Source organism: Drosophila montana, unplaced genomic scaffold, assembly GCF_035044405.1.
Source record: "Drosophila montana isolate Dmon_TW-CO22-7 unplaced genomic scaffold, ASM3504440v1 contig_2803_1, whole genome shotgun sequence".
Lineage (NCBI taxonomy): Eukaryota > Metazoa > Arthropoda > Insecta > Diptera > Drosophilidae > Drosophila > Drosophila montana.
Window position 1 is genome coordinate 7,537 of NW_026997675.1, and position 8,907 is coordinate 16,443.

Here is an 8,907-nt window from a genome sequence, read left to right on the forward strand (position 1 = left end):
TTGAAAAATTAAAACTATTAATCATGAACGACCTAATACTAATGTGTCCAGATTTTACTCAGAAAATTCAGGTAACAACTGACTCAAGTAATTTTGCAATAGGAGCTGTGTTTTCACAAGATAACAAGCAAATTAGTTTCTCAAGTAGAATGTTAAACAAGCACGAACAAAATTACAGTTCAATAGAACAAGAGCTTTTAGCAATAGTGTAGGCAGTAAAATATTTTCGCCCATATTTATATGGTAGACCATTTGAAATTTTAAGCGATCACAAGCCACTTGTTAGGCTAATCAACATTAAATAACCCAACATGAAATTACAACGTTGGCGTATCAAACTTATGTCACAAAATATATTTATTTGTCAGGATGGTTGTTATTATAATTTATATTTCATATATTAACTAAATTCTTTCCTGCAATAAATTCTTGAGTCTGCGGTTTTCTCGTTGTCCACTCTGCTTAACATCACAAATCAGACTATCGATAATTCCTTATTACTAGTAATCAACATGTGTCTTATACTTCTACTTATACTACTCTCCATCTGTCTTTTGACATTCGCCCACTCCTGACGCGTCGCTTCCAAATCCATTATTTTGAAAATTTAAAAAAGAGAGGAAGTAAAAATATTCTGTAATATCTGCGGCAATTTGGTAAGGTCCATGCATACGTAGCTCTGTCCTACCGGCATATCGGTTTTTATTCTGGAATAAGAGATGTTTCAGTTAGTTGGTACAGTGTTAATCTGGGTAAATCTGTATTACTTGTCGGCCTCTTCAACTAGACTTCCAATAAAGATAACATAGCCCTTGACCTTAGGTTCACCGCAGCTAAGATACAGAGCTAGATCCTTTGGTAATATGCGATATCGCGCTAGATTAGCATCGCTAAGAACAACAACAATGCCATTGTCGTAGTTTAACTCTGCGCCTAACGTAGTGCAAGCCTCTTCTGCCGCTTTGACAATGCTATCGCCGGACCAACAAAATTGTGAATGAGCGCTCATCATACGTATTATATCGAAGCGCTCCTTTTCGTTTTTAGGGACACTACCCAAGTTGACGAAGGGCAGATTCCAGCCTTCGCCGCTATGGCCAACAATATCGTAAGCAATTTTTTTGATTAGGTTTTGTCTGGACATAATCGGCCCAGGGATTTGCCTCGCTACGTCGCTTGTAAATGTTTTTATCTCCGGTGATGCCTTCAATGAGACGCGTGTCATCTAGCTCGCCTTGAGTTTGGTACTTTTGCCACTGACGTTCTTTACTCTTAGTCTGCATAGCCTCCAAAATGGCCCTTAACTGCTGTACTGGCATGCGGATGGGATTGTTTAATTGCGCATACAAACGATGATCGTGGGCGGACATTTTGATCTCTTGTAGTTTCTGCTCAAAGGCTTTTCGATTCATTTCACGTGCGGCTTGTGTTATTTTCTCGGGAATATCAGCTTTCTCATCGTCGCTCAATTGGTACACGTCATGCCCCTTGTCCAGGCGAAATGGTCCACCTTTGCCTCCTAGACCTGCTGTATCACGTCCACCGCTACCGCCCGCCCACGTGTTGCCACCTACATGTGGCTCATTTTTTGGATCCAATTTACCAAGTTTGGATCCTGACACATCCAACCCGCTGTGTCGTTGGATGCTTAACTGAAGCTGCCGTTGATTGCGCAGTGACTGTAATTCGTCCTTTGCATATGCCTCGATTAACAGACCATGTTTAGTCAACACGTGGGTGACCTGCTGCAATGCCTCCGGCTGGTAGCGATCAAAGTCTAGCACGTTTCCTATTAACTCGCACATGTCGTCTTGTGGATAACGCTCTAAATGTCTTACAATGCTCACAACTTCCCGCGTAGAGTACGGATAATTAAGTAGCCCCTCGTCCGCCAGGGTACGAAGCTCACCAAATGCATTTACTAACATTGTGAGCGTTTCATTGGGCACAGTTGGTCCATAACGCTTCAATAGGTACATCTCCGAGTCGGGTGTGGGATTTTCGATGGCATGGCAACTAAAGACATCGCCTACCGCCGCAAAGAAATCGTTACCTAAAAACGGAAACCCCGGCCGGTTTGCTAGCACAATCAGTCGAAATTCACTGTGAGTCTCGATGCAATTGGGTGCCGTTGCACTAGCCCCGTGTGGCAAAATCCGACGCCCATCTGATAGCAGCATCTCACCGCTCTCGCCTAGAGTTCGGAGAATGCAGGAAACATTAACCGGCGCTTTGTCCGCCTCGTCTATAACGAGCGTATGACCTGTTTTTACAGCTTTCACCAAGGCGCTGTCTTCAAAGACCACTCTGCCATCGCGTAGAGTCGATTGCACTGTTAGGCTGTGTACTGTTGTATCCCTATGTAGCTGCAAATATTCACGGGGCCGCCGCATGAGCTCTAGTAAACGATCGACGAGCTTGTTTTTGCCTACGCCCTGATTACCCACCAACAGCAAATGCTCACCTATAAGATAGTCCTGCAGAAGGCGCTCTAGCAGCATAACGTGCTGTGGCATTTCGTAGAACAGAGTGCTAGGCACCTTCGATTGCTGATCCAGTGATGTCTCTGGCAACTGCATCAGAGTTTCGCCAATAAGTAGTTTGTTGTTCTCTACGCTGATTTGTTTTCGGTTCCAGTCGCAGGTTCGACCTATATTACAACGTAATTCAATTCCTGCTTGATTTATAGCCTGCTCCAAGGCCGTACGCGTAAGTGAAGGCATAAACTTAATCAGAAATATATCCTGCAGAATTTCACAAACGTTGTCTGGGTTGCTCGATGGGTATGCCTTTAGGCGTCGGCCCACCTTTAGCAGTCGACGTGTCGATAGCGTCTCGGCCAGACCATGAAGTAATGGATTTTTTGAGCTACGTAAGAGTTGTGCTAGTGTTAGAAGCTGTAGCATCTCAGGCGGCACATGGCCGTATAACTTCATTAATAGTTCTTGCTCTTCACTCTGCTGAAGTGGCCGCAACTCCTGATAGAGAAACATGCTTAACAATTCTGGTGTCAGCCAGTTAGACTCATTAACACCGGGTTTTGGAAGCTCCCCTAAAGCTACGATGCGGAAAGAATCGGGTATGGGCAACACATTTCGTTCAGTAAGCTGACCTTTGTTAAATCCCTGCCGCAGAAGCTCCTGGTAGCGATCTTGACGTAGTAAAGTTGTACCATCACATAACTGTAACTCGCGATCATGAACTATTCTGTGGGCAATAAAAAAATAAAATAATTAAAGTTGCCAGTAATAACAAAACGCAAAAAAAAATTTGTATTTACAGTCTAAACCATTACACCCACAAAGTTAAGGAAGCGATCTACTTTTGGCTCGACCCAGTATATAATGTATATGATAACAAATGCAAACGCGGTAGAAGGAGTGGCCAATATATATTTAAAAGGGGTCATTTGTTATCTACAATACAAAGTTGTGAATCTGGGTCAAAAATTCTGAAATGAGCATTTAAATGTTGTTAAACGTGATCGTCGTACGCTTTTAAATGGGGAAAATGTCAGTGTTCCATTTTGCGGAGATGGAGACAACAAAGTTAGCAACAAAGACAACATCGAACGGAATTCAATAAAGACGCGAGTGAATATATGTTTGTAGCTGCCGCAAACACGTCGCTTGTCAAGATTTATCAGCACACGTTTTCTTTAATAACTTATGTGTTTCTTAACCAATCTTGATGAAATCAGCAGTAGATCTTATTGTGCAATAGAATACTTGTACAGTCTCAAGAAGATAATTGCATTTAAATTGTGCCTTATATTGGTGGAGTCTTCCAATTACGTTATTTATTTGATTTATAGCTAAGGGAAAAAGTCGGGTGGTAGCGATAGCTATAAAATGAAAGATACTTGATCTGCATACACTATTCTAGAAGCTTGATGTCAAATTGGGTGACTGGGGCTTTCGGATTTGCTCAAAACAGAACTGAGGTAACGATTTTTATCGATTGCTTGATAACAGGGCGAGGTATCCATTATTGTTAAAGACTTGAGATCCTTGCGTTCATACATACGGACGGACGGATAGACAGACGGCTAGATCCACTCGGCTATAATTGCAGATCAAGAACATTTATACTACATGGGGTCGGTGACGCATCCTTCTGCCTTCTACATTTGCGCAAATACATTATACCCCTGTTTCAGGGTACAAAAAGGAGTTATATAGATTAAGGGATTATGACAAAACTGTAATTAGGACAAATATACAGGTTAACATAAATAAAAAATAAGCGACTAAATTGGGCACTAGTCAGTATGATACAATGAAATAGTGCTGACCAGGCTGCCTTTGGGCGGCGTTGTGTCATAGACTAGGGCTACACGTAATTTACTTAATTTAACAATTATTTTATTAATTTTCTTGCCAAATTACATGACAAAACTATTCCCAGTCTCGTTTTCCCCTTTTTTCTTGAGTTTGCGGTTTTCTCCATGTCCGGTCTACTCAACATCACAAATCAGACTATCGATAATTCCTTATTACTAGTATCACTAACCAAATAACATATAGACTGGACAAACAGTACAATTAGTGGTGACAAGCGTTTTCAGTTAGGCTGGTCCAAAGTCGCCTTCGTTTTTGTTCGGGTTCGAGAACTGCCCGCATGTTCTCACAACAAGAGAGTAAGAATACATATGACCTGTGTCGTAGAACGGCATCGCTGTCTTTTTAGTTGCTCACTCTACAGGAAACTGCTTTGGCTTACTCTCATCCATATGATTTGTGCGATAGAACGGCATCGCTGTTTTTTATCTCTCTCCCACTACAGGAAACTGCTTTGGCTTACTCTGAGTGCTCTTTCAATTTGTCTTTGTACCGTTCTAATGTTTGTGTATGTACATGTCCGCACAAGCAATTTTTCTCAAAAGTCGGTAGCAATTCTTTCCTTTTGAGGGGACGAGTAATATGAAATAATGAAAGGGTTTGCCAAGTCGATGCGAAATTCTTTCATTTTAGCTCGTTCTTGTTTGAAAGGGTACCTAAGCGTTGGCATGTGTGCATTTAAAAGTTTTTGGACTTGCTATTCACGCATACTTGCATATTTTGTATATGAATAGAAGCATTTATGCGCTTGTGTGCCTGTTGGTCCCTGCCTGCCTATCCGATGCAAATTTGACAATATTTTGGGATTTCTGAATTTCGAGCTCCACACACACACACAAATGTGTGTGAATGGGCAGATCATGGGCGTAAAATAAAATATCATTATTGGCAGGCGTCTGACGCGCGCCCTTCTTTTTTATGATTCTGAGTTTGAATTAATGAATGAATGTTGACCCTTATTACCTGAAGCATAAAAAGAAGAAACTAACTGTTTGGTTAGTGATATAACCATTTTACGCTTTCTACGACAGTTACTGGTGGAATTTTTAAAATATCTGAAACATGTGTAATCTCAAAACTATCAGAAAATGTAACATGCTTGAAACGTGTAGAATTGTTTGTGTATGTTTTTGAGTAGCTCGGAGCTAGGTACAGTTATTTTTTTTTTAAAACAGGCTATAAAAATACACAAAAAAAATATAAATCTCAAATTACAATTAAACGAGCTCAATTTCCAATCCAAACTTGTAATCATTTTAAAAAAGAGAGGAAGTAAAAATATTCTGTAATATCTGCGGCAATTTGGTTAGGTCCATGCATACGTAGCTCTGTCCTACCGGCAATTCGGGTTTTATTCTGGAATAAGAGATGTTTCAGTTAGTTGGTACAGTGTTGATCTGGGTAAATCTGTATTACTTGTCGGCCTCTTCAGCTAGACTTCCAATAAAGATAACATAGCCCTTGACCTTAGGTTCACCGCAGCTAAGAGACAGAGCTAGATCCTTTGGTAATATGCGATATCGCGCTAGATTAGCATCGCTAAGAACAACAACAATGCCATTGTCGTAGTTTAACTCAGCGCCTAAAGTAGTGCAAGCCTCTTCTGCCGCTTTTACAGTGCTATCGCCGGACCAACAAAATTGTGAGTGAGCGCGCATCATACGTATTATATCGTAGCGCTCCTTTTCGTTTTTAGGGACACTACCCAAGTTGACGAAGGGCAGATTCCAGCCTTCGCCGCTATGGCCAACAATATCGTAAGCAATTTTTTTTTCGTAACCTTCGAATGCTTCCATGACCATTAATACCGCCTCTAATTCACGGTCCAACCGTCTATCATGGCCATTAAACCTTGGGATAAGTCGTTAAGTAAAAAGTTAAAACAACCACGGTTAAATCGCGTAATACTAACCTGTACATAGATCCTGAGACATCAACCACAAGCTTAAGGCGATTAGGTTTTGTCTGGACATAATCGGCCCAGGGATTTGCCTCGCTACGTCGCTTGTAAATGTTTTTATCTCCGGTGATGCCTTCAATGAGACGTGTGTCATCTAGCTCGCCTTGAGTTTGGTACTTTTGCCACTGACGTTCTTTACTCTTAGTCTGCATAGCCTCCAAAATGGCCCTTAACTGCTGTACTGGCATGCGGATGGGATCGTTTAATTGCGCATACAAACGATGATCGTGGGCGGACATTTTGATCTCTTGTAGTTTCTGCTCAAAGGCTTTTCGATTCATTTCACGTGCGGCTTGTGTTATTTTCTCGGGAATATCAGCTTTCTCATCGTCGCTCAATTGGTACACGTTATGCCCCTTGTCCAGGCGAAATGGTCCACCTTTGCCTCCTAGACCTGCTGTATCACGTCCACCGCTACCGCCCGCCCACGTGTTGCCACCTACAGGTGGCTCATTTTTTGGATCCAATTTACCAAGTTTGGATCCTGACACATCCAACCCGTGTTGATTGCGTTGATTGCGCAGTGACTGTAATTCGTCCTTTGCATATGCCTCGATTAACAGACCATGTTTAGTCAACACGTGGGTGACCTGCTGCAATGCCTCCGGCTGGTAGCGATCAAAGTCTAGCACGTTTCCTATTAACTCGCACATGTCGTCTTGTGGATAACGCTCTAAATGTCTTACAATGCTCACAACTTCCCGCGTAGAGTACGGATAATTAAGTAGCCCCTCGCTCAGGGTACGAAGCTCACCAAATGCATTTACTAACATTGTGAGCGTTTCATTGGGCACAGTTGGTCCATAGCGCTTCAATAGTTACATCTCCGAGTCGGGTGTGGGATTTTCGATGGCATGGCAACTAAAGACATCGCCTACCGCCGCAAAGAAATCGTTACCTAAAAACGGAAACCCCAGCCGGTTTGCTAGCACAATCAGTCGAAAGTCACTGTGAGTCTCGATGCAATTGGGTGCCGTTGCACTAGCCCCGTGTGGCAAAATCCGACGCCCATCTGATAGCAGCATCTCACCGCTCTCGCCTAGAGTTCGGAGAATGCAGGAAACATTAACCGGCGCTTTGTCCGCCTCGTCTATAACGAGCGTATGACCTGTTTTTACAGCTTTCACCAAGGCGCTGTCTTCAAAGACCACTCTGCCATCGCGTAGAGTCGATTGCACTGTTAGGCTGTGTACTGTTGTATCCCTATGTAGCTGCAAATATTCACGGGGCCGGCGCATGAGCTCTAGTAAACGATCGACGAGCTTGTTTTTGCCTACGCCCTGATTACCCACCAACAGCAAATGCTCACCTATAAGATAGTCCTGCAGAAGGCGCTCTAGCAGCATAACGTGCTGTGGCATTTCGTAGAACAGAGTGCTAGGCACCTTCGATTGCTGATCCAGTGATGTCTCTGGCAACTGCATCAGAGTTTCGCCAATAAGTAGTTTGTTGTTCACTACGCTGATTTGTTTTTGGTTCCAGTCGCGGTTCGACTGATATTACAACGTAATTCAATTCCTGCTTGATTTATAGCCTGCTCCAAGGCCGTACGCGTAAGTGAAGGCATAAACTTAATCAGAAATATATCCTGCAGAATTTCACAAACGTTGTTTGGGTTGCTCGATGGGTATGCCTTTAGGCGACGGCCCACCTTTAGCAGTCGACGTGTCGATAGCGTCTCGGCCAGACCATGAAGTAATGGATTTTTTGAGCTACGTAAGAGTTGTGCTAGTGTTAGAAGCTGTAGCACCTCAGGCGGCACATGGCCGTATAACTTCTTTAATAGTTCTTGCTCTTTACTCTGCTGAAGTGGCAGCAAGTCCTGATAGAGAAACATGCTTAACAATTCCGGTGTCAGCCAGTTAGACTCATTAACACCGGGTTTTGGAAGCTCCCCTAAAGCTACGATGCGAAAAGAATCGGGTATGGGCAACACATTTCGTTCAGTAAGCTGACCTTTGTTAAATCCCTGCCGCAGAAGCTCCTGGTAGCGATCTTGACGTAGTAAAGTTGTACCATCACATAACTGTAACTCGCGATCATAAACTATTCTGTGGGCAATAAAAAAATAAAATAATTAAAGTTGCCAGTAATCACAAAACGCAAAAAAAATTTTTTATTTACAGTCTAAACCATTACACCCACAAAGTTAAGGTAGCGATCTACTTTTGGCTCGACCCAGTATATAATGTATATGATAACAAATGCAAACGCGGTAGAAGGAGTGGCCAATATATATTTAAAAGGGGTCATTTGTTATCTACAATACAAAGTTGTGAATCTGGGTCAAAAATTCTGAAATGAGCATTTAAATGTTGTTAAACGTGATCGTCGTACGCTTTTAAATGGGGAAAATGTCAGTGTTCCATTTTGCGGAGATAGAGACAACAAAGTTAGCAACAATGACAACATCGAACGGAATTCAATAAAGACGCGAGTGAATATATGTTTGTACATGCATACAGAAATTCTTGCAATTTCCGCTAGCTGCCGCGAACACGTCGCTTGTCAAGATTTATCAGCACACGTTTTCTTCAATAACTTATGTGTTTCTTAACCAATCTTGATGAAATCAGCAGTAGATCTTATTGTGCAATAGAATACTTG

At 42.3% G+C, this 8,907-nt stretch overlaps 2 pseudogenes; both read right to left on the reverse strand.

Annotated features, from left to right (window-relative positions):
• Positions 1-607: 607 nt before the first annotated feature.
• LOC135430034 (von Willebrand factor A domain-containing protein 8-like) lies at positions 608-5,352 on the reverse strand (annotated as a pseudogene).
• Positions 5,353-5,449: 97 nt separating this feature from the next.
• LOC135430033 (von Willebrand factor A domain-containing protein 8-like) lies at positions 5,450-8,374 on the reverse strand (annotated as a pseudogene).
• Positions 8,375-8,907: the final 533 nt, after the last annotated feature.